The sequence below is a fragment of the Panulirus ornatus genome, chromosome 1, assembly GCF_036320965.1.
Source record: "Panulirus ornatus isolate Po-2019 chromosome 1, ASM3632096v1, whole genome shotgun sequence".
Classification (NCBI taxonomy): Eukaryota; Metazoa; Arthropoda; class Malacostraca; order Decapoda; family Palinuridae; genus Panulirus; species Panulirus ornatus.
The window spans coordinates 10,340,352-10,364,999 of NC_092224.1; the positions used below are offsets into that span (position 1 = coordinate 10,340,352).

Here is a 24,648-nt window from a genome sequence, read left to right on the forward strand (position 1 = left end):
AAGATTATTATACCCTCCAGCCAGCAAGTTCATCATAATACCCTACCAAGCTGTGGCTCATTGTACCTCAAAGTTCACACATTCACCATAACCTTCAACCAAGTACTGTCATTAGCGTCCTCCAGCTTTTAGTATGTCCATAAAGCTTTGCGAAGCTTATCTTTTCGACAGCACCGAAGTTCGCGTGTTCATTCTCATGGACAGCGGGATCAGTTACCGATACGTATTACCGAATTTCGAATGTTTACTGAGTTATACAAACTTTCATTACACTCTCGAAGGTAAGAAGTTCATTATACATCCAATACAAGACGTTCACTATACCCCTTCAAAATCATGCTCATTATACCCATGAACGACAATCATACGTCATCATTTTGTATCATTCATTCACAAATGTATGTTTTAATATAACTCCAACGAAACAGAACCGCTTCATCTCAAACGAACACGTTAATGAAACCCTAAGTTTCTAATTTCTTTTATCTTAAATTTTCAATATTATGGTTACCGTCTCTACCTATAAATCCCTTACAATGGTACGATCATAAAGCACAATAAATATCTAAGCCCTTGACCTAATACAGTATATCACCCTCGCTTATATTTAGTTTCTTCTTCCAGTCAACAACAGCAATTACGTAATTTTTATTCTACCAAAACATCTTTGATCTAACTTCCGGTATAATTTCCTCAAAGAAGACAATCATTCCATCTAATCCACAGCTTAACCGTAATCCCAAGCCACCATTCATAATCTCCTCGAGGTAATTAGCAAACCTTGAGGTAATTAGCAAAACCCCTGGTGCCTGGTGTTCATCATACCAGTAATCCCTCTATGATCATCGCATCCCATGGCTACAATGTCTTGCGCATGTCTCTGTATTCATCATATTACCAAAGAAGTGTCTTCTCTCTTATCGTTAATGGCTTTTTTCCTTCATTACTGTTTTTAGTTGGCCAATAGATTCAACGACCTCCACGAATCATACAACTTTAAGGCCACATTCTGTTTAATGTTCGCCAGATGATTCATACACTGAAACTGCCATCTGTCATGGCCTACATGCAACACTGTTAACTGTCATTATCATTATTCACATTTATGATTATTAAAATTATCACAATCACATTTTTATCACAGTCATCAGTATCACAGCTAACATCATCATCATCATCATTATCATTATCACCATAACTATCATTATCATCACTATCATCACTCTTATTACTACTATCATTATCATCATACTAGAGTTCTATAGAAGGATCAGATCGAATGCTTCAGCAATTTTGATACAGTGGGTCGAGTTTTAGGGGTTGGAGACTTGGATGCAAGAGCAGGGTGCCGGAGGTAAGTGAACACTGGGAAGAGCCTGTTGAGCTGCGTGCTAAAAGAAAAAGGTATTAGTGATTGGCAATAACTCGTATATAATAAAAAAGGAAGAAGTGAATATATAAGTAACTGAGTGGGGTTGAGGGTCAACATCCTATACCGGATTATTTCATGTTTACTGAAAGGTGTGCAAAGGAGAGAGCGCTGGAGGTGACTATGCCAAGTGGCAGAAGCTGTTGGGTTACCTGTGAAGTCCGTCGAACCCTTGGAAAAGCGGATATGACATGGGTAAGAAGAAGGATGGTCAAGGTACGTGAGCTTGGAAAAGAGGTTTGTGTGCAGAGTTACCAAGAGGGACTGGGTGAAGAGTGGCAAGAGGTGAGAGTAAACCGCCCTAAGGAAACGGGTGAGGAATGGGAGGTGTTTAAGGAGTCGGTACACACATGTGCGGGTGAAGTGTGTGGCACACGGGAGGTGGGCGCTTGAGAAAATGTAACGAGTAGTGGGATGAGGAAGTTAAGTTGTTAGTTAAAGAGAAAAGACAGATGTATGGTTAGCAACTACAGAGAGGCAGTGATTGGGAGATGTACATGAAAAAGCCACACTTGAGGTCAAGGCGAACGTGCGAGCCCTAAAAAAAAAAAAAAAAAAAAAAAAAAAAAAAAAAAAAAAAAAGGAGCAAAAAAAAAAGAGATGGCGTGAGAGAGGATCAGCAAAGTTCAGGAAGAATAAGAAAATGTTTTCGAGGGAGATGAAGATTATGATTACGAGAGACTGTTAAAGATAAGGTGGCGAGTGTGGGGAGCTTGGGACGAGGAGGAAGTATGCGGAGCGAGAGGGTCTTAGGGAACGGTTTGATGAAAAGAAAGTTGGTGGTTAAAGCCTAACTTCAGATAATAAAGCGTGGCAAAGAGGGTGAAAGGGAGGGGGATGGCTTGTAGCTGAATTTCTCAAGAGAAGGGTTGACGGTGTTACTGACTGGTTAGTCAGGATTTTCAACGAGTAAACACAACCAAAAAAAGTATCTTTTAGATGGATCCGATGAAGCGTACACTGGAGGAGGATTTCCTAAGAACTAAGATAGGTCTTCTTTTAGTAATAACTGTCGAATTATAAAATATGCGGCATTATACCTTCGTAGAACCGTATATTCAGCACTGCATACAATTTCTCATGTATGTAGAGAAATACCGATGGTAAGGAATCAAGTGCAACAGAGGTAGAGAACAAATCACAGGAGGCGAGAATATACTTGATATATATCGATTATTTACAGATATAATCGTTATATTAATCTAATTTTTGCATGCCTCGGATCCTGAAACAATACACGAAATTCCTTTTCCTTCGTGTTCGAAACATACCATTCATGTTTCGAAACTTATGATAAGCTCCACACAACACGATTTTGCTGATTCTCAAGTATAGAGTTTGTGAATGTTTACAGTTATGTGCGTGATAAACTATTAGAAACTATAAAGTTATATGTGGTGCGCGGGAGAAGGTTTGGACGAAGCAACGCAGGCTTGTTTGGGTGGATTCACATATAAGAGGTGTCGGGCAGCTGGCTGATGCGGGCCCGGACCGATTAAATGCCCTGCAGTATGATGACGTGCTGTGGGAGGTTCTGCTTCTCTAGGCGAGGGCGCTGCTCCTCCCTGAGCCAGAGCCCTTTATTGCCCTCCTCCAAGATAACAGCCCCATCCACACCTGTCAGGCTGTAAAGGCGCGGTTTAGGCAACACCCTGAGCTGAGGTAAGGAACGAACACTTTGCCACGACCATCCAAATCCCCGTAGTGTAGCGTAGTCGAGCACGTCTGGGCAGCCACTGTAGAAAACATGCCCCCAGGATGGCCACTGCAGCCTCGCTAGGGTTATCGCTGGGGCCTTAGATGCATAAGGAACACCTGTGATGCTCCTCTGGACGACGCCTGACATACAGGGTAGCTGGCATCCATGCATCATAGAGACAGGGATGTGGTGGTTCACCATACATTATCATAATAAAAGTGATCGCCCAATATCATTTACTTTACAGTAGTCAATACACCAGTACATCAAATAGATGGATGACTCACAATTATAAGGTTGAGTTTTCTTAACTAATTATCACATCCATTTAATACAGCAGGAGTATAGCCAGCAGGAACTGTCTGGCACTTGAGCATAACTTTGTCCACTGTTTCTTGAATCATTCCTTTTCTTTCGTTTATTTCCGTTTTATTTCATATCTGCATAGCCTTAATTAACACTTGGCATTCGGTTTCACGCGACGCCAATATTCTCTCTAGATTTCTTATCTCAAAACATGAATGATATTCAAGATCACATTACATGACAATGCTAATATACCGTAATTATAATCATGCACAGACTTATGCGTTTCCAGTATTTACAATTACGCTCCACAATGTTCTTAGTATATGGTCACATATGGATAATTCGATGGTACAATACACAGTCTTCATCCTATCTCTCAGTTGTCACCATTTTCAACTCTTGTGCCCTTCTCTTCGCATCGCGTCACACTCTCTTGTACACCTCCCAGTCACACACTCCTTCACTGCAGAAACAATCCGTACATTCCTCCTTTCCTTCACCAACAATTCAACTTCACCCACACTCACTACACTTCTCACACCCACACCCCAACTTCTCATAGCCAACACTTCACCCGCACGTAGCAGTACTGCTTTCTTAAATACTACCTACTCGTCCACTTTTGCTGTTTCATTTACTCCCATTTTATGCGACTGTTTACTCAATATCCCTTGGTATCTCTGCATAAAGACCTTTCAGGTTCTCTTTCTTTCACTACATCTTTCACTTGCGTTATTTCTTATTTCTCTAAAGCCTTTACAAACTTCCACATTTGCCTTCAACAAGAAATGTTTAGAATTTTCATCCGCTGCCTCTCTTAACACGATGACATCCAACAACTTCTCCATAGTTCACTTTGTCAGCTTGTACATAATCTCATAATGTCCATAGATCCCTAACCCCACTCAGTCACGTAAACTTATATATGCACGTCTTTTAAACCAAGGTATTCCTAAAAGATAATCCTCTTTCAGCACACAATCCGACAAGCTGTTCCCCATTTTCATTTACACCGGGCACCCCATGCCTCTTAATCATACTGTGAACTGCCACAATCATCCTGTATTCATATCCCTCCGACATTAAAATCTGATTACCATCAACATGGCCCAAGAACCCATTCAGCTCCAACAAGGCACCACTCTCCTCTCCGCTCCTTTAACAACCACGTCCCTAGGCACTGACATTCTTCACCCACCTTGCGTATTACACTCTCCGCTCATGTCTGTACTGCACGCGCTTCCTTATACCGTATCTTTAAACCGGTTCATCAGCCTCTGCTTGTCCAACGGCCCTCACACTAAAACTCGACATTATCCCCCCAAACTCTCCTAAAACGATTCTTCTCATTTCCCCTTCAACTTGAGTGACCTTCAAGAGCCGGAATACCCAAGTTCCTCATGATATATAGCACCAATCTCTTCTTCTCTTCCTGGTTACATTCACACACATTTAGACAACCCATGCTTAGCCCTCAAGGGGATATCCTCCTATGACTCTCTTTTTCTGTTCCTGCTTTTAGAAAACGATAGTAATACAAGGAGAAGGTTTCCAGGCCCCTTCCCGCCCCTGTTAATCGCCTCTTACGAAATATAGACGATACGTGGGTAGTTTTCGTATTCGTCAATCGTCAGTGACGAAGGATATTTGAAATTTTGGATAAACCGTACTTTGAATTTCGTGATGTCACGTGCAACGTGAAAGGTGGAGATGAAAATCATATTTGAAGAATCAGTTCCTAGAATCTAAGTGTATAAGAGGCAGAATGGAAAAACAGATACTTGAGCCAGAGAAGGGAACGTGACATCGACTGCGATGCTGGCTCACAGCGCCACTATGACTACCCCTCCCGACACCTAAGCGGTAGTGCCTGCCCAATCTGAGCCTTGTCTACCATCCATTATCATCATTATTATCATTAGTAGTAGTGGTTTTAATGGTATCATTATTCATCACCATTATCATCATTACGAGCAACAATCGCAGCTTTGGTGTCATCAATATCATTATCACCATCATCATTATCATCATCATCATTATTTCGAGCACTACCACAACTATTCTTAATAAAATCATCGATGAACAAAATAATATTGCAATTATCATTTCATTTTTTCACCAATGACTCCCATCTTGCCATGTTCAGGCCGCCGGGTTTATCCACAAGGTTCCCATCCAGTCGTAATTAAATTCCTTACGTTCCTTACATTCTTTTATGGCTCACGTTTTCATTACGTCTCCCCTCCAGAACGTGCTACGTTCATAACATTTAGACATTCACTGTTATCACCAAATCATGGCGTTCGTCAACACTTCAATGTCCACGTATTTATCACGTTCGTTACGTTTTCATATTCACTAAATAATCATGTACATGACGTCTTTACGTTCATTTAATAATCTTGTTTATTTCTCCACTACACCACCACGTTCATAAGACTATTAGCCCCTCCATTACGTTCACCAAATCACGGCTTCCACTACATTACTTTCATTCACTTCATCATTACCTTCCATTATACTCGTTACACACCTAGAGAACCACCTCAATCATCCCACCATCAACCCCTACAAACCACCTCAATCATCGTCCAACCATCAACCTCTACAAACCACCTCAATCATCATCATCCAACCATCAACCCCTACAAACCACCTCAATCAACTCACCGTCAACTCCTACAAACCACCTCAATCATTCTATTATCAACCCCTACCAGCCACCTCAATCATCCCACCATCAACCCCTACAAACCACCTCTATCATCCAACCATCAACCCCTACAAACCACCTTAATCATCCAACCATCAACCACTACAAACCACCTCAATCGTCGAACCATCAACCCCTATTAAGTTCCACCGTCGTTCTAACATTACAGTTTCCAGAAAGCCATCGAGGTCATTTCCTTCCCTACAGCCAAGACGGAGGACCAGCCTCGCCCTGGAGTAATCCACGGAGACGTGGGGAGCTGCCGGAGTCCCAAGCTAAAATGAAGTGCTGGAGAGAGCGTCAGTAATGATGCCCTTTGATCCGGGAGGGGCCTCCAGGCTCCCGTCCCTATTGACTCAATACTGCCGGAGAAGGAATTAGGGGAAGCAGACGCTAGTGGGTCGAGGATCCATCTCGCTGGTATAATGTGAATTTATTGGATTTATTCAGAGGATATTATGGGGCCAACTTTACTGTCCGAATTCACGAAATCTACGAATGTGTGCTGGGTTCCTCGTCTGCATTACCTGATGTTGTTCAGACTGCCTACATACGGGAAGCTAGGGAAAAGCTTTCCAGAATTCACTCTTCACTGATGTCTGAGGACGAGACGTTCCAGGTTACCCAAAGATCAACGGACATAAACCGTTCCTTTCAAGCTTCCAGTGACCTGCATCAGCAACGATCTTTCGCTGGATCGAGGTAGATGTCTGACACAGAGGACGACGTCGAGGTGGGTGCGTGGGCTTACCTCCTGCAGCTGAGGGCAACGTGGACGAGTTGGTTGGTTGGGATGAACTCATGTGGCTGATAAGTGGGACTATCTCCTGCTGCTGGGGACGCCGTGGCAGGGCTGGTGGATGCGACCACCTCCTCCTGTGAAGGGCACTGGGACAGGGATAGCGGTTGGAAATACATCTGAGGCTGATGAAGGTACTATGGAATGGCTGGTGCGTGAGACTACCTCCCACTGCTGCTGGAGTAACTTGGTAGGACTGGCGGGTGGCACTACCTCCTGCTGCTCCTGGAGGTACCGTGGGAGGGGTAGAGGGTGGCATCTCATTCTGCTGCTGCTGGAGGTAACGTGGCAGAGATAACAAGAGGGACTCACTGCGTATGATATGCAAATTATATTACAAGTGTAAATCTGCCTCAAGCTAAGACGAGATAGAGAGAGACAAAGAGAGAAGAGTACTTACGAGTACTTTCGACGAGATTCTTCCAAAAGAGAGGGAGAGCGCGTAATGCTCATCGCAAGTCTTGCGTGTTGAAATATAATCTCCTCCGCCACTCCTCTCGTACCTATCCCAGGTTCATCCGGGATTGACTTCAACCATAATTCTAAACTTTCTTTTAAATGATTCTCAAGTCATTCCATGCACGTTACTTAATCTTCCTGAAAGTGAATTAGAGAATCTTTCGAACCTTTTCTTGCGGGACTCGTATTTTTGTTTGATATCTTTTAGAATTCTCCCAGGAATTATTCCCAGTTTGATAATTCTGTATCTTTCATGTTGAGAAGCTTTCAGACATAGAACTGTATCCTTAATGCATTGTATTTGCTTCCTTGCATACATTACCATGCGCCTCTCTCTCTTCCTCTTACCACAATGTAGGTTTTTAAAGTTCTTTCATCCTCTCGTGGCGGCTTCGGAGCATCACTGATCCTTAAGTGCTCATGTGCGTTTTCCAACATGCTAATCTCCATCTGTTTAACTGGTAACCATACAATACGGCAATATTCAACTTTACTTCTAATGTACACGTTAAAAAATTCATAATCAACTTTTTCTTTCTTCTTGTGAAAGTTCTCATTATCATGCCACTCATTATGTGGTTCCGTTTTTAGTTTTATCTCCCAAAATTTGGCTCTCTGAATTCGTTTCTCAGTCGCCATTATCTCCCAAGTCTTTAGAAAAAATGTTTCAATCTGTTCTTCCCCTGTACGACTCTTGGAGGAAAACGGTAATAATGGTAATCGTTCCTTGGTTCAATTGCTCAACTATCTTCATCCAATTGCAGTCGTTTCTCTTCTGCGCAAATGTCGACCACATCCAGACCTTTCTGTAGTTTTTCTTGGTCGTCTTCCGTTCCCACTGTCCTGCCTTAGTATTAACCATGAAGAACCTGACTATATCCCTCCCTTACATTCTTGCGTCTGAAATCAAGATTACAAAGAGGACCGGGGCTGACAGTCCTCCTCCAAGATGCACTCGGTATAATGAATTTCACCCTAGGTGCCTTATCTGTCACCAGTGTGAATTTTCTGCTATTTAAAACCTCACTGATTCCTTGTAATAACTTTCCTAAACCTCTCTAATTCATTGTGCTAAGTTTCCTGTGATGATGTGTCTTGCCATTGCTTAGCTTACACAGTCGAATGCCTTTTTTTCATAAGGAAATAGTGCCTGATACAAATCCGTGCTGGAATTCGTTGACGAGTTTATTATAAACAAAACGTTCTATATTGGGCTTTTCTTTCTTATTCTTTCGTATACTTTGATGACAGGCAATGTTGGGCTAACTGGTCAATGATGTTGTGGCCTCACTTTGGATCCCCATTTACGTATTATGTATTGCTGGTGTATTTCTGCCACACTGGACGGAGCTCTGCTTTGCCTCAACACCATTACCAAAGTTGTCGCTACCGTCATCAATGTCCTTTTAAGAAATACAACCGGAACGCCACCGGGTCCGGATGCTGAGTTATCATCAAGTTGTTCTTTTTTGTTATATTAGTATTTGCAGGGGTAAGCTTGGGACAGTGATCCCATACAAATAATTGTTTCCACGTCCTAATTAGATCAATTCATCCGCCGTTTCCTCGCACTTCGTATCCTCCGTTCTGCACTTTCTTCTAAGAGTATGAAAGAAGTTTCATATTTGTCGTTCTAACGTGTGTTCAAGATCCTTTAAATGCAACCCTCCAGTCTGATCTGTCGTGGTGACAACTGATGTCACAGTCTGTTGTTGTTCTGGCCAGCCAGCTGTATCCTGGTCATCTCCACATTGTATGATGTAGTAAGTTCTAGGATAGAGTGATCTCTATCCGAGTTCAGTGTCATCTCAATGGTAAGATCTGCTGTATCATTCCCTTCATTTTCCACCCTTTCCTTTCATCGACTGATCCATCAATCCCTTCCCTGAATTTTGTATCCATTATCTGCTCTCCTTCCATGCCATTTCATAGAATGGAAGTTAAATTCAGAGACGTGACCTGGATCAGATCCAGTTTCTCCAAACTTCTCAATATTTCTTCAGCTTTCGTTAATATTTCTTTATAGCCATATAGTTTTGTTTCTGTGGTCTGGATGATAATAGATTTAATACATATATGGTCGAGATACTCGATAAAACTGGTTTACATTTACCATGACTTATCTTCCTTATCTTCTTTCGTTTTAGCTTATCAATGGATATACACATACTGCTTCACTGACTTGTAAAAGTTTGGTTCTATCTCCAGCAAATGTTTCCCCCACGGATCCAAGCTTTCCTTTTCTCTCTTCCTCAATGAGCCACGTTTCCAAGGTTCCTCCTTTGTCTCAATCCTATCGTGTGCTTTCACTGCTGTTCTCCTATTAGAGTGTAATTGGTGTGTGGTACGTTTTCGCCAATTTGTTCCGTTTCTCATTCCCTCTCGACGTCCTGCGTTGATTATTCCTATATTTTTTTCATATTCTTGCCAATAGTTGTTCATGCCATCACTCCATATTGTCCTGTTCGATTTCCGACGTACTCCAGCCAATCAAGGATTCGTTCCACTGATACACCTCTATTTCACTTTCTTTCTCCACTCGTCCTCTATGCCAAGTTTATTCTAGCGCTTCTCTATTTAGTCCTGGTTCTCGTTATACGGTATCGTTCTCTATTCAGATCTTCCTGCACGTCTATCATGTCAGTGTTGATGTCTGCTTCTCTCTCTCCCTCCCACGATTCCATAATTATTAATTTTGGTTCTTATATACTTTCTACACGTTCCACTGTCACTGTAGGCCTGAATCAACACTTCTCATTCTTCCTACAATCACGGGACTTCATATAATGAAAGCACTTATCTGTTTGGGCAAGTCTTTGAGGTTATATATACAGATAGTCTTTTCTCCCCTTGCAGATGTTCGTCAGAACTCCAGTCAATTTCTGGATGACCATATTCACGTTCTTCGTTCATCATAATCATCCCTTGGCATTAATAAATCCAAGCAAAATGGCTCGTATATACACTTGTGATGATTATACTCACATCCATCAAAACGTCTGCTTCCTAAAGTGTTGCTTGCATGTAACATTATCTTAAGCCGTATTTACTTGTGACATATATCCTTCGCTTTCATTTTCCCTGCCAACTTTTCACTATGTTCTTCTGGTTTTACTTCTAAATACCTATCACTTTCGTGAGTGATTTAGAATTATATGACTCATTTACAGTTCCTCCACATTTTACTCGACTCGTATTCCTCACTTTCCAGTCTGCTGTTGTATTTCGTCTTTCAGCTTGCCTCATTTACATTTCCTCCATAGCTGTACAGCTTATATCCAGTCAATCCACTATCGGTGTTTTCACTGTCACTTTCCTTGTTCAACACATGATGTTTATTCCGTACAAACAGTCTATTCTTATTTTGGTCTCAACACAGACTTCAGTCTTCTCTTTGTTGAGCATGAATTTTGTCAGATTCATCTCCATCAGTCGGTGTCAACTTCCTTCACGTATCTTTTCTATATACCATACGTGCCTTTGCTTTTTTTCTGTGCATATAACTACAATGTACTGGAGAAGTGTTGTCCTTATCATGTATTTCTTCAACATGAGTTACGTTTTTCTAAACGACAATCTATACTTGTGGTTTCTGGTGCTATACTCGTGTCTGCTATATATCGTATTACACATTTCCCAAATACGCTAGGAAAACAGTTTTCTTTCTCGTACATCTGCACCACAAAGAGTTTGTCTGCTTTACAGACATTTTCTTCACTTACTTATTTTTGTAGCCTTTCTATCAATAGGGAGTTTCCTGTTTTCACAAAAACATTTAAGAACATATCATCCATCATCTGTTCAGCCAGTCTAATGATCTTGTTCTTCACTGTTATCTTTACAGTTTCTGAACACACACACTTACGTGGCTCACCCGTTATCTGTCTCATTTAAAAAGCGAGAGAGATAAGAGATAGAGACTGGAGGACGATGGCAACACAAAATCCATTCACCTTTACCACTCTTGAAAAGAGCTTCAATGACAACAGCAACAGAAGCAAAATACGATGACAAAATGATAACGAAAGAGACAATTTAAAGAAAGAAAAATCAGAAAATAATGATAAAAAGGAGAAGGTGGCGAGCGTGTCTCCTCAAATTTGGCCATCGCCGGCGGGTAGAGAGAGGGAGGGTGGTGAAGGGTGGGCTGCGAGGTCACCTTGGAATCAGTCAACGTCTTCAAGAGGACTTCGAGTACTCTCCCAAGACAGAGATAAGGAACCGCTGGCCACCACAACCTGACACGTCCATTTCATCATTTTTCGTTTTTAAGATTAATCCTTATGTTCATGTGAAGCGGCCGGGGTGAACCATGGAAAGGTCTGTTGGGCCTGGTTTTGGACAGGGAGCTGTGGTTTCGGTGCACTACACATGACAGCTAGAAAATGGATGATATTATGAGGTCATTTCTTCGTCTGTTCTTCGTCTGTTCCAGCAGCTACCTCACTAATGCAGGCAAATGCTAATGTACATGACTGAGGGCATGTCCGCCTCCCACATCCACATCGTTGACCCAACGAGAGTGAAATTCTGCAGGTGAATGCATGGCTCCAAGCTCAACCACCTTTTTCCCACCCATACAATCTTTTTTTTTTTTACAGCCCCTACAAAGCTTCACCCTCGACTCCACCATTCAATGATCAGACATCCCATCACCTGCCCTTCTCAGCACATTTACATCCAATAATCCCCCTCACTCAAGTACACTTATGTATGTTCCTGATTTGTGTGGAAAAAGACCAGGTGACTGGGAATACCCGGTTTAAATAAGATGGACGTATACAAGTAGGTAAGCTGGTCAGCGGGCATTGATGGATTACATGCTAGTTGATGGGTGTGAAAAAAGGGAGAGTTTTCGATGTGAATTTGCAGAGAGGGGCAGCTGAGGGTATGTCTGATTTTGTGGAGGCGAGTATGAAGATTTGTAGAGGTTTTCGGAAAACAAGAAACATTATGGGTGAGAAGAGAGTGGCGAGAGCAAGTGAGCTTGGAAAAAAGAGACTTGTGTGAAGAATTATCAGCAGAGAATGAATTTAGAACGGCAAAAGGTGAGAGGAGACGAAACAAGGGGAGTGGGTGAGGAATAAGAAGTATTTAGGGAAGCAGTGTTGTCAAGTTTAAGAGATGCACGTGGCATGCTTAAGGTGGGAGGTGGGCAGATAAGAATGGGCAGCGAGTGGTGGAATGACGATACTGCTGGTGAAAGAGAAAAGAGAGGAATATGAGCGGCACTTACAGGGAAGGTGTGCATATGACTGGGAGATGTATAAGAGAAAGCAGTAGGAATTAAGAAAAAGGTGCAAGGATTGAAAAGGTGGTCAAATAAAAGCTGTGGTGAGTATCAGTAAACTTCAGGAAATATAAGATGTTCTGGAGGTTAACAGTGTGCGAAAAAAAAACATGAGAACAAATGGGAACATCAGCAAAAGGAACGAATTGGCAAGTAGTAGCGCTGTAAAGAGGTGATGAAATGATTATTCTTAAAGATTGCTGAATGTGTTTGATGATAAGGTGGTAGATGTAGGGTGTTTGGGTCGGGTGGTATGAGAAGGCTGATCTACGTCTAGCTTGAGTGGTGTCATCTCGGCATTTTAATTTGTTTAGGGATGGGGTGGTGAGGGAGGTCACTGCAAAAGTTCTGTAATGAGGGGTTAACAGTCTGTTGGGTGGGGTGATTCAGTTGCTATTTGCAGATGAGACGTCTCTGGTGGCAGACTCGTGTGAGAAACCGTGTCTGAGTTGGGAGGAAGTCGAGAGTTAATGACAAAAACAAAAGTACGGCAGAGGAAGTGGAGTGTCTCAGATGCCTGGGAGTGGATATGACGTAGGCAGGAACTTTGGGAGATGAAGTGAACCATAAGTTGGGTGAGTGAGCAGAGGTCCTGGGTGCGTGAGGATAGAGATGTCAGTCTGTGAAGGCAAAGATGGGTATGTATTGAAGGTCAAGACTCCCTGACGATATTGAGAATCATGATCCTTAAATACAAAAGTTTGGACGTATGGGGATGTGCTGGAATTTACATACCTGGGGTCAATATGTGGCGTGAGAAGAGTTCCTCAAACAATGGCGTTTAAAAAGTATAATTTCCATGGTAAATGAAATTTACTAAGAGTAATTTCCCTCAACGTCCAGTAATAAATTTCTGCTGGGGCAAAATAAACACTAGAGTTCAGTAAAATCTGACAAGGGCAACATGTTTTTATCACAGATCTCAAGGCGTGACAGGTGGGAGTGTGACAGGGAGGAGGGGGAACAGTCGGAAGGCGAGGGAATGTGTGTGTGGGTGGAGGTGGGGGAATGTAGCTGGGAGGAAAAGGGGGAGGAGGTGCAAAGGGGGAGGTGCTTGGAGGAGGATTACGTGAGAAAGACAGACAACATTCTGCCCGTTGCCTCATGTCTAGGGGAAATGTTCTGTACTTTTTCCCCTTTATATGTGAACAAGGTACATTACACTACAGGGTACTCTCGAGTCCCAATTTGTCGTCATATATCATACTGAGAAATCACAGTGGATTTATTAGGAAGAAAGAGCGGCTGGGGGAGAGAGCATAGAGTGGGTGGGCTGAGAGAGAGAGAGAGAGAGAGAGAGAGAGAGAGAGAGAGAGAGAGAGAGAGAGAGAGAGAGAGAGAGAGAGAGAGAGTCAGTGGACTGGAGGTGGGCAGAGAGTGGGTGGGGCTGGGAGGAGGAAGGGTACATGGGAAGAAGAGGTAACAGGAGATCCAATGGTCCACGACGATATTACCTACGGTCATCCCGTCTACAGATTATGATGATGATCATCATCATTGATCACCATAACTAGTAATGTTACTAATATCAAAAATATCACAGTTATCATCATTATGATTAATATCATACAACTCTAGGACCCCTTCTCATCCTTCTCTGGGGTTCCAGCAGCTTCTAGGCTGCGCTACCGGAGTCCGCCTGCTTGTGGTTACGCTACGAGTGAAAAGTCAACTTCGGTGAAGTTATAGCATCGGAACCTCTTACTCCAAAGAAGACCAACAACCCTTCCCTGATGCTTAGTGTAGCGCAGCCTGTCTCCAAGTCACTGGTATACATAACGAAAAGTATGGGCACTAGAACTGAGCCTTGCAGTACCTCACGTGAAGCAAGTCGGATGTTTCCCCACTCAGTACCACGGGCAGCGTCCTATCAGTGAGCCAGTTCACTGTCGACGTGTAGATTCGATTTCCTAAATCACTGGCTTTAATTCTACTTCGCAATCGGCACTCTCCCTTCCCGCAGCGATTAGTGAAAGACTGTGCTGATTGGAGAGCGCGGGTGGCCTGGGAGGATGAGAGTGTGGGTGGGAGGAGACGGAGGGAGTTTTCGTTGAAGTATAGGTGAGGCTACTACGGACAGGGAAGTTTGAGGGACAATGGCTGAGTGAATCATCAACTTCACTGCGCCATTCAAAATCCTGCAACTCTCTACGCCTCCTTACACGTACAAAGAAATTGAACTTCATCGGTAATTTGGACAACTCTATCATCTTTACATCATACTGTCTTGGTTGTGACTTCAAGTCACCGATCTCTACAAAAACCTGTTTGAGTATGTGACGCGGAGAAGTTAGCTAGATGGAACCATACCACACACTGAAGTCTTAAAACGAATTCTTTTTTATAAACGTCCCAACAAAATTGCCACTCTGAACATTTTACGATCGAAGCTGATCAAACTGCCATAAGTTAAGTGATATAACCGCAGATACTGAATGTTCACCGTGGTATTATATAATTAAGCAAGTCCCATTTAATCTCGGTGCATCTCATCCAAGAATGAATTCCCGAGTGATGATCGAAGAGGATAACTCTTTGATGTACAATGACTGTTGCGATGTCAAAAAAGCACCTAAGAAGCTCTCAGTGTCTAAGGTTGGTGGATTGATGGAGCCGCTGGAGCCATGCCCCTCAGGCGGGGTTGCAAGACCCTCCCGTCACGGCATCACACACTCACCTGCTCCATCAATAGCCAAACTCTTCAACCATTTCGACGACAGAATCCAACACTCTCACAGCTTCTCCCCCACACAGTATTAACTTGCTTGTTTCAACTAACTCGACTGTATTCATTTTGAGTTTAGTCTTTTTGACTAAACATTGTCCAAAGTGAGGCACGAGAGACAACAACATGGAAGTTTAAGTGTAACACATAACTGCTGTATACAAGGGGATCAGGAGAGCAGTACGGTATCCAGGACCTCTGGATATAAACACTTGCTGCTTGTATCGTGATTCTAACCTTACTGTTTTCATGTTAAGGACAATCTTAAATTTCATTCGTAAAAGCTGCTTAATTTGCTCCAAAACCTATATCCCTTCCCCATTCGTCTTTAATGAGAGATCCGATGCCATCCATTTTTTTTTTTTTCTTTTCCGGTCTTGATTTGAACATATGTCGTGACTGGAGCCTTCAACATAAAAAAAAGGGATAAAAGCCCCTCTCAGTTTCTCGACAGGTTATGACCATAAGCTCTACATCATACACCGTCAGCCGTACGAAACACATCACTATATCAACTCGGGCATAATCTCCCTGATCTCTTCATCAAGCTTGGAGACGAACTCACTAGCATCATGTGATCTACTGACAGACGACACATACAAAACATATTCAGATTCTCTTTTCAAATTTTCTTCCAAAACCTATGGGTAAGCATCAGTGTCTCAAGGAACACATGCACTTAAATCACACATTAGGCTTCAAGCCCGTTAAGTAACACACTGTATGTGTAACGAAACTCACGGGTGGAAAACTTTATATTGTCTGCAAAGAAGTTTCCTGTGACTTTACGTAAGGCCACGTGTGATCAGTTTCTAAAAAAAATAAAAATCTACTGTAGTAAAATGGTTATGGGGTGGGGTGAAAGGTGGGTGGGAGGGAGGGTCGATGCCCAAGATGAACGCTACTAAAATAAGACGCCAGCTCTTGCATCGTGCCCCCTCCCGCCTGACCCCAGTCATTACCCGCAGTTTTTCCTTTCCGAGCTTCGCAAGTCTCACCAGACCCCTCACCCCTTGACACCCTCGCTCGCCCCCGAGGCACGCCTAACTTCCGCACTCTGTCTCCTGGTGGCTGAGTCCAAACTTTTCTTGTGCGTCTAGACATCGTCCGCGTCTCGCAAAAATGTCAAAATCATTAAAGTTGTCCCAATAGCAGCATGCATTACTCTCGATTAACAAAACCCAGACCCATCTGCCACGTATCTGATGCTGCTGCGCCCGTGATAAAACGCTCCTCCCGTCATCGTTATTTTCGCCATCGTCGATAACCATCGGGTAAAACGTCTTCTCGCGCCGCGTCTATATCATGATGTCGGTAGCCCTGCTAAATCTCCGCTCTCGGGGATATTGAGGGAGACGCGTCTGCCAGTCTTGCCAGATATATCTGAGGCAAGACACTGAGTGGTGGTGACTCGGGGATTCACGTCTCGTAGTTATGAACATTTGATGCTTGAAGGAATAAATTAAAAGGTAATTAGCAAGGCGTGGGACGAGGCGAGGAACCCGTGCCAAGATGGCTGGTGAGGAAGGTGGTGCAGACCAGGTGAGAGAGGAAAGGTAGGTGCAGGCGAGGGTGAAGTGGAAGCAAGTAGGGTGAAGGTGAAGCGGGAACAAGTAGGGTAAAAGTGAAGCGGGAGCAAGTAAGATGCAGGCGAAAGTGAAGTGGGAGCAAGCAGGGTGCAGGTGAGACGAAGTGGGCTGTATGCAAGATGGAGGGAAGAGTCGTGGGGGTGGGGCACGGTTTAGCAGTAGCTGCGATACGTGCGGACGGAGGAAGAGGGAAGGAGGCGGGAATGAGAAGGGAAAGGGAGCGGGACTGAGGATGGGTAGGGATGGGAATCAGGGAATGCAAGACGTGTGACTGCAGGAGGAGAATAGCATGTGACACAGACGAGGAGGGTAAGACGTGACACAGAGGAAGACAGGTTGTGACACTGAGGAGCAGGGCAGGACGTAATACAGAGGAGCGCAGAATGTGACACTGAAGAGAAGGTCAAGTGAGACTGAGGGAGAAGGCAAGAGGTCTGGCTGAGTGGGAGGGTAAGGCGTGATACTGAGGCGAGTGGCAATACGTGGTACTGAGAGAGTGGCACTGAGTAAGTGAGGGTGAAAAGACAGAATCAGGAAAAGGGGCAGGAAATGGGCTTAGAGGAGGGAATGATGAGGAAGATAGGAGTGGGAAATGAGGACATCTGACGATTTAGATGTGTGTGTGAGTGTGTGTGTGTGTGTGTGTGTGTGTGTGTGTGTGTGTGTGTGTAGGGGGGGGGGGACTGAAAATAAAGGCAAGACATGTGGCTGAAGAACAGGACAATAATTGCTTCTAGACACGATGAGGGAGAGGCGAGAAGGTGAGGAAAAATAGGATAAAAATCGAGTCTAATGAGGAGGAGGGCAAGATAAGAGAGTAACGAGGAAGGCAAGATAAGAGAGTAATGAGGAGGAGGGCAAGATGCGAGAGTGATGAGGAGGAGGGCAAGATGTGGGACTGTTGTGGAGGGGCAGAGATGATGTTAGTATGGGGAGAAGGAGGGGGGGAGGGGGAAGACGTGCGATTGCGGAGGAAGAGGAGGAAAATATGCTAGACTTTCGATGAGGAAGATGATGGGTAAGATGCGAATCTGTTGAGGAGATCAAGACGTGAGGCTCAGGAGATGGAGAAGATGTGAGACTGGGGGAGAGGAGGGCCAAGCCTGAGACTGATGAAGGAGAGTGCAAGATATGAAACTGATAAGGTAAAATGCATGACGCGAAATTTATGAGAAAATAGATAAGACGCACGAATGATGAAGAAGGGCGCACGACACGAGACTTACGAGGAAGAGGACAAGACGGGAGGCTTATGATTAAGAGGGCAAGACGTGTGGCTTATGAGGAAGAGGGCAAGACGTGTGGCTTATGAGGAAGAGGGCAAGACGTGTGGCTTATGAGGAAGAGGGCAAGACGTGTGGCTTATGAGGAAGAGGGCAAGACACGAGATTTATGAGGAAGAGGGCAAGACATGAGACTTATGAGGAAGGAGGCAAGAAGCGAGACTGATAAGGGAGGGGCAAGTCTTGAGATTGAGAGGAGGGAAAGACGTTTGACTAGGAAGGTGTGACGTGAGACTGAGGGGGCGGAGAGGTTAGGATGTGGGAAAGTGGGCAGGTGGGTAGCTGGACGGAAGAGCAGTCCAGGAAACGGGAATGACAGGATACGCAGGAGGTACGTCGGAGGATGACGGAGGTTGGAGATGACTGAAGAGGAGGTGGAACAGCGGAGAGGCAGAGGAGGAGGAGGAGTGGAGCATGGGAGGAGAGAGGCTATTGAGGAAGGTAAGAGTGCACGGGAAGGACAGATAACAAGACACTTGATATGCCATGACGAGGGCATCAGCTGGAGGCCAGTGGTAGTCTGAAGTCCTCATCTAATTTTCAGTAGAAGCAGGATCGTAAAGCAGAAGGCACCTTCCCACTCACCACTCTCTCCCGCACGAGACAGAAGAAACAAAGTCTAGTATGGAGTGAGCGTACTGCCATGGAAATGTCCTAGGTAAGACTTAAGGGGAAAGGTTCCTTACAATGGCCACACCCCCCAAGGGCTTTCCTAGATGGGTAAAAAAGGGGATCTTTAAAAGATCACATTAGAATATTTTTCCTTCTTGAAGCTGGCGTATGTACTCATAGCAGATATCAGTGACGTGTTTGCCCAAGGCTTGATTTTCATGGCACTGATATTCCTCACATTGACAGCATCAGGTGTTGACTCGTGCCAATGTTCTACAACCCAACAGGTGCAGAAATTTCGGTCCAATGTGTTGTTGTAATAACGTCCCTTTGGTTTCATACCGTGATATCTGGTCGCTAAATACCTGACGTAATGAGTTTTTCGTATATTATGCTGTCGAATTCGGGGGAGAGGGGGACTGAGGAGGAGGGCAAGAGGGAGGACCAGGATGGAGGGCAAGAAGTAAATCAGAAGCGGAGGGCAAGAGAGAGGACTGAGGAGGAATGCAAGAGCAGGGCTGATGTGGAAAGCAAAATGTGCAACTACGAATGTGAAGAGCATGTGGGACTCAGGACCAGAGGAGGAGGAGGTGGCGATTAGGAAGAAGGCAGATGGAAGACGGTGGAAAAGGCTGGAATCGTGTGGAGGGTAGAAAGTGTTCGAAGTACAGACGGCGATGAAACTTAGGAGGAGATCCGGGGGTAATAAAGAATGTGTGACAAAAAAAGGAATGACGTGGGTAGAAAGTGGCACTCAGGAGAAGACTGGTGTACCTGAGGAAATGAGGCTGGGAGAGGGGAGGGGAGGGGACTGAGGAGGAGGAGAAATAGCGTGAAGAAGGTGAGTGAAGATGGGAGTGAGGAGGAAGCATACTGACGAAAATCTGCCACAATGAAGGAGTCTGAATGAATGCCACACTGACAAGAGAGTTTTCTTCTTTTTTTTCCAAGCACAGATAAACTGTAGCACCACGTCCGGCGCCGTGGACAAGCAGCGTACGGATGGACGTTACCGACTGTGGACGTCACAGAGGAACGGACGAACGAACGGTAAGTGAACACCACAAAGATGTGTACGTGTGTGTACGTGAATATCCGACCACACAAACAGACAACCATAGAAACATAAACTTGTAGACGTACACATGCACACACGCAACCAACAGTGACAAGGTCACTGAAACAGTGAAGAATAAGACTAAGATTACTTGTTGCCCTTGACACTTAAAACAGTACTTAATTCCCTTAAGGGAACCAGTCGGTGCCCAGGACCTTACCAGGTTATTTGGGAGGGCCAGCACGGTCGTGTGGTGCTCTGCAGTTGTCCTCAAGTAATGGGAGGGAGTATGTGGTGGACAAAGGGGAAGGAGGTACTGCTGGCTTGTGACAACTCTGATGGAACAGACGAGATGCACGAGAGGTTCTAGGTGCGGAAAAAACATCGGACGGAGAAGATGGGACGGGAGAGAAGTGGAGCAGGGTGTATGGACAGCGAAGGTGGAGAATTGTGGGTGGACATACTGAGGGTGAAGTAAGACAGGGTGGAGACGTGGTTGAGGACCTGCAGCAGTGTTGCTGAAGGGTAAAGAAACGAGGACTTTAGGAAAAGGAAGTGAGACGTTAAGGATAATGAAGTGAGAAATTAAGGATAAGGAAGAGAGGCAGAAAAGATAAAGTGGAGAGATGAAACTGGAAGAGGTGGGAATTATTGAAGATGAGGTGGTGTGGATGCTTAGTGACATACAAGGGAAGGTGAGGATGTTTGGTGATGGAAAAGGCAAATTGGTGATGTTTGGTGATGGAGAAAGTGGAGTTAGCATGATCAAAGAGAGGGAACTGGAGCGAGTTTTAATCAAGGTGTAAGAAGAGTATGTTGCCTCTAGAACAGATGAAGTTTAGTGAATGTGATAAAGTAGGTTGGTGTGGTGATGGTAAAGGCGATCTGGTGACGGTAGAGAAGTACAGAAGAAGGACGTATGACAAGGTACCTGTTGTTTGGTTCATAAATCTGCAGGTTGACTGTAGTAGTATTTTAAGTTCCTCATCAGCAGAGTCAGAGACAGAATAATTAAGCAGACGGTGCCACCCTACCCAACACTCACTTTGAAGCAACAGCCAGCAGGACTATAACAAAGCTGGAGCATCATGTAGTATGCAGAGAGTCCACAGACAAGAGGAATTCTCAGAAAAGTTTTATTGAGAAACATCTTACGGTGGTGCGAAGCCTCGGGGAGTGGTTGAAGTCTAAAAAGAAAAACAGACTTATAATTGTGTTCTTGAAAAAAAAAAGTTAGATTATGTTTGGGTGATCTTTCTTCTTGATGAGGACTGTTTTCTTGATGAATAATATAATTAAAGCATTCGTCTGGCCGTGACTGAAAGGTAATTCAACATGTAGTGGTGGTGTATTCCAGTAAATTACTCACCAGCTTAATTGTTTTCCCCACGTTTGCAATATACTTCCTTCCCTCCAACTTAACACAGTCATTTCATCAGGTTGTTGCGCTTCTATCTAACATGAAGGCATCACATTTTATTGAAATCATCTTGTGTCTTGAAGAACTTCTCTCAAATCTCCTTGGAATTATAACCCTTTTAGTAAATTTCCAACCCTGAGTCCTTCATGACGTTGATCTTTGAGCCCTGGATTCAGTTTTGTTGCTCTTCTTAGCATTCGTTCTACTTTTTCTTTTATCATTGCTCTGTACAGTGAATCGTAACCTTTGTTATGTGAATCGTAACCTTTGTAATGCAGCTTGGTTACTCTTAGGCTTTCATGTACATAGATCATGACGGCACCATCTGATCTTATGTAATCTATATCTGCTGATAACATCTAACCTCCAGGCATCACTTACTTGGCTCTTGTTTGTTGCGTTAAACAGATTCATTACCGCTATGATGTCTGACTTTTCTAATAACTCAAGTAAACTACCTTCACTATGCTTAATGTTTAAACCTGTAGCATTGGCACGTAACATAAATGTTACGCTGGTAAAGTATCCTGTGGTACAAATTCCTGTGTTTGGAACTCATCATCTGGGGTGTCATTTGAGGGTCAGGCTGGTCATACCAGACCTGACCTGTATTGCTTCAATAACCTCATCTATGCAAAAGAGATAAATGCCTTCTCGAGTATAGATGATGACCTGTTCCGAGCTTAGTGTTGCGAAATACCTGTTTAATCTTTTCGACAAGTATCATTTACTGTGTGTGGTGAAGGTAAAGGTGGTATAGTGATGACACCGGCGGTGTGATGATGGGGATATAGAATATACAATGTAGAAGTGTGAAGGCAGTTGGTGTCAAACAGAGAGAAGTGATCACAAGATGGAGGTGGAGGCGAGGTGATGAATTAAAAGGAACCATGGTGAAAGGATGGAGAGCAGTATGAAGGTAGGGAAGGTAGAGTGACAGTAAAGAAAGCTGGTGAAGGTAGGAAGTTTAAGAGGTAGAATAAGTATGATGAAGGTAAGGGAAATGGTGATGGTTGACGGAGGAGAGTGACAACAGGGCAAGTGCTATGGAACAACATTCATCGCACACTCATACCTGGTGTTTATTGGTCGATTTACGGGTGAAAATGACTTCTCAATCATGTACTAATTAAGCCGGGGCCGGAACGATGTAATTAACTACTACTAAACTTCTAGAGGAGAAATCATCTTGCAGAACACTGATAGATACTGGATACTCTGGGACCCTGAAATGTTCGGGAGGTAATTAGTCTGGAGACCTGAGACACGAAGTTAGATAATCCAGAATCCTGTGAGGTCGAGATACAAGACACCGAGCCCTGAGATGAGGATCGAGTTCGCCCAGGTCATTGGCAGAGGCAACAAACTACTTCAACGCTTCGAAGGAAGTTCTCGCAAATACGGGTCCTTTGATGAGGCATCTATACTTGGGCGAAGACAAGGAACTTGGTCCAAAGCTCCGAGAGTAAAAGAGGTCACTAGCCAGATGAACCCTGTGTGTAATAGTCATCTCGTCCGGAGTTCTGACAAGCTTCAGTACTTCAGTCTACAGTGCGGTATATGATACGTGATCTCTCGGTACCAAACAGTTCTATCACCACGGGTCCTAATGACCAGTAACCTGAGATAGCGACACAGGTGAACAAAGGCTGGAGTGTGGTCATTCATCAGTACCGTGCCTGCAAACCCTGCTGCCTTGACCTCACTCGCTCACACACACTCACTCACACTCTCACACTCTCTTACACACACTCACTCACACTCTCACACTCTCTTACACACACACACACACTCTCAAACACAAATGTGTAACAGCATCCTTTTCCCAGGTGGAGTGCATGATAACCGTCCTCTGGTAATGTATATATCACATCAAGCATCAAGTGCGCCTCGCTCGGGGGTGGGTCTTGCGAACGCGCCTCCCGCCAATGCCTCAAGAGTCGATAACTTCGCCCTTGAATATACTGCCGTCCGTGATGCATTACATCATACCCTCTTATCAGTGGAAGGTGATTATCAGTGCAAGATGATTACCAGTGCATGGTGATAATAGATGCACGGAGATTATCCGTCAAAGGTGATTATCAGTTTTAGGGGATTCTCCACCAGTGCGTAGTGATCATAAGGGCCAGCAGGGTGATTATCAGTATACGGTCATTATCACTTCAAGGTGATTGTCAGTGCAAGATGATAATCAGTGCATGGTGATCATCTGTGCGTGGAGATTTTCTTTCAATGCATGTTGATCAGTGCACGTTGATTATCAGCACATGGTAATCCTCCAGCAGTGCATGGTGATAATTAATGTTAGTGGTTCTCTGCCAGTGCATGGTGATTGTCTGTGATGATTAAGACTGCATGACGATTATCAGGGGTGATAACAAGTACATGGTGATTATTAGCGATGGTGATAAGCAGTGCATGATGAATATTAGCGATGGAGATTCTCTATCAGTACTACGTGCTTATAAATGACGGTGATTACGTATGCATGGTAATTCTACACTTACGATAGCAAATATAATTTGTGCATCGTTTCTGATATTTCTGAAAACTGTCGGGGTTGATTTAGTGTGACAAGGTAGGAGCAAGTGTTGTGTAAATTAATTAAGTTGTACCGTGCAAAGCGAAATGTTATAACCTGTTGTGAATCATGTAATCAATGATTAAAGGTTAACTCTGTCCAGTATTTACTGAATGTTTGGTCGTCTTGTGCTTCGAACTGGGAAGGTTCACCTGGTCAAGTGCAAAGCAGGTGGTATGTTCAGTGTGACGGGCCAGACTGGTCAAGAATGGAGATATCAAATCTATGTTTATGCTGCATTTTCTGTATCACCCGTTGTATAGCGTTAATTTATCATGCCTTACTTTTGTTGCCTTAGCGTGAATCATACCGGGATTTGTGGCGTATCATTTCATACCGTGTCAAACACAGACCTTCTTTACGTGCCTGGCCAACAAAGCCAGGGATGGTCGTGTGTTAAATGTACATGATTCGAGGTTACCATTATTCTTCTGTGCTATTTCTTTGAATTCTATCACATTATTTGTAATAAGAAAGTGCTATTCACGGGTCTACCGTAACCTCGGTGGATGATCCTACCAGGTAATAGGCAACACTTCACCTTATGTTCATGTACCTGCATTTAAGAGGTGGGCTAATATAATGATATACTAAACCTGATTTGTCACTCAACATCTTTCGTAAACAACGTGATACACACACACACACACACACACACACACACACACACACACACACAC

General features: G+C 43.9%; 1 protein-coding gene across 1 annotated transcript in view; it reads right to left on the reverse strand.

Moving 5' to 3' along the window:
- The window catches only part of Stacl (SH3 and cysteine-rich domain-containing protein), an 898,939-nt gene that overhangs the window by 864,864 nt on the left and 9,427 nt on the right, over positions 1 to 24,648 (reverse strand). The gene's annotated exons all lie outside the window — the stretch shown is intronic.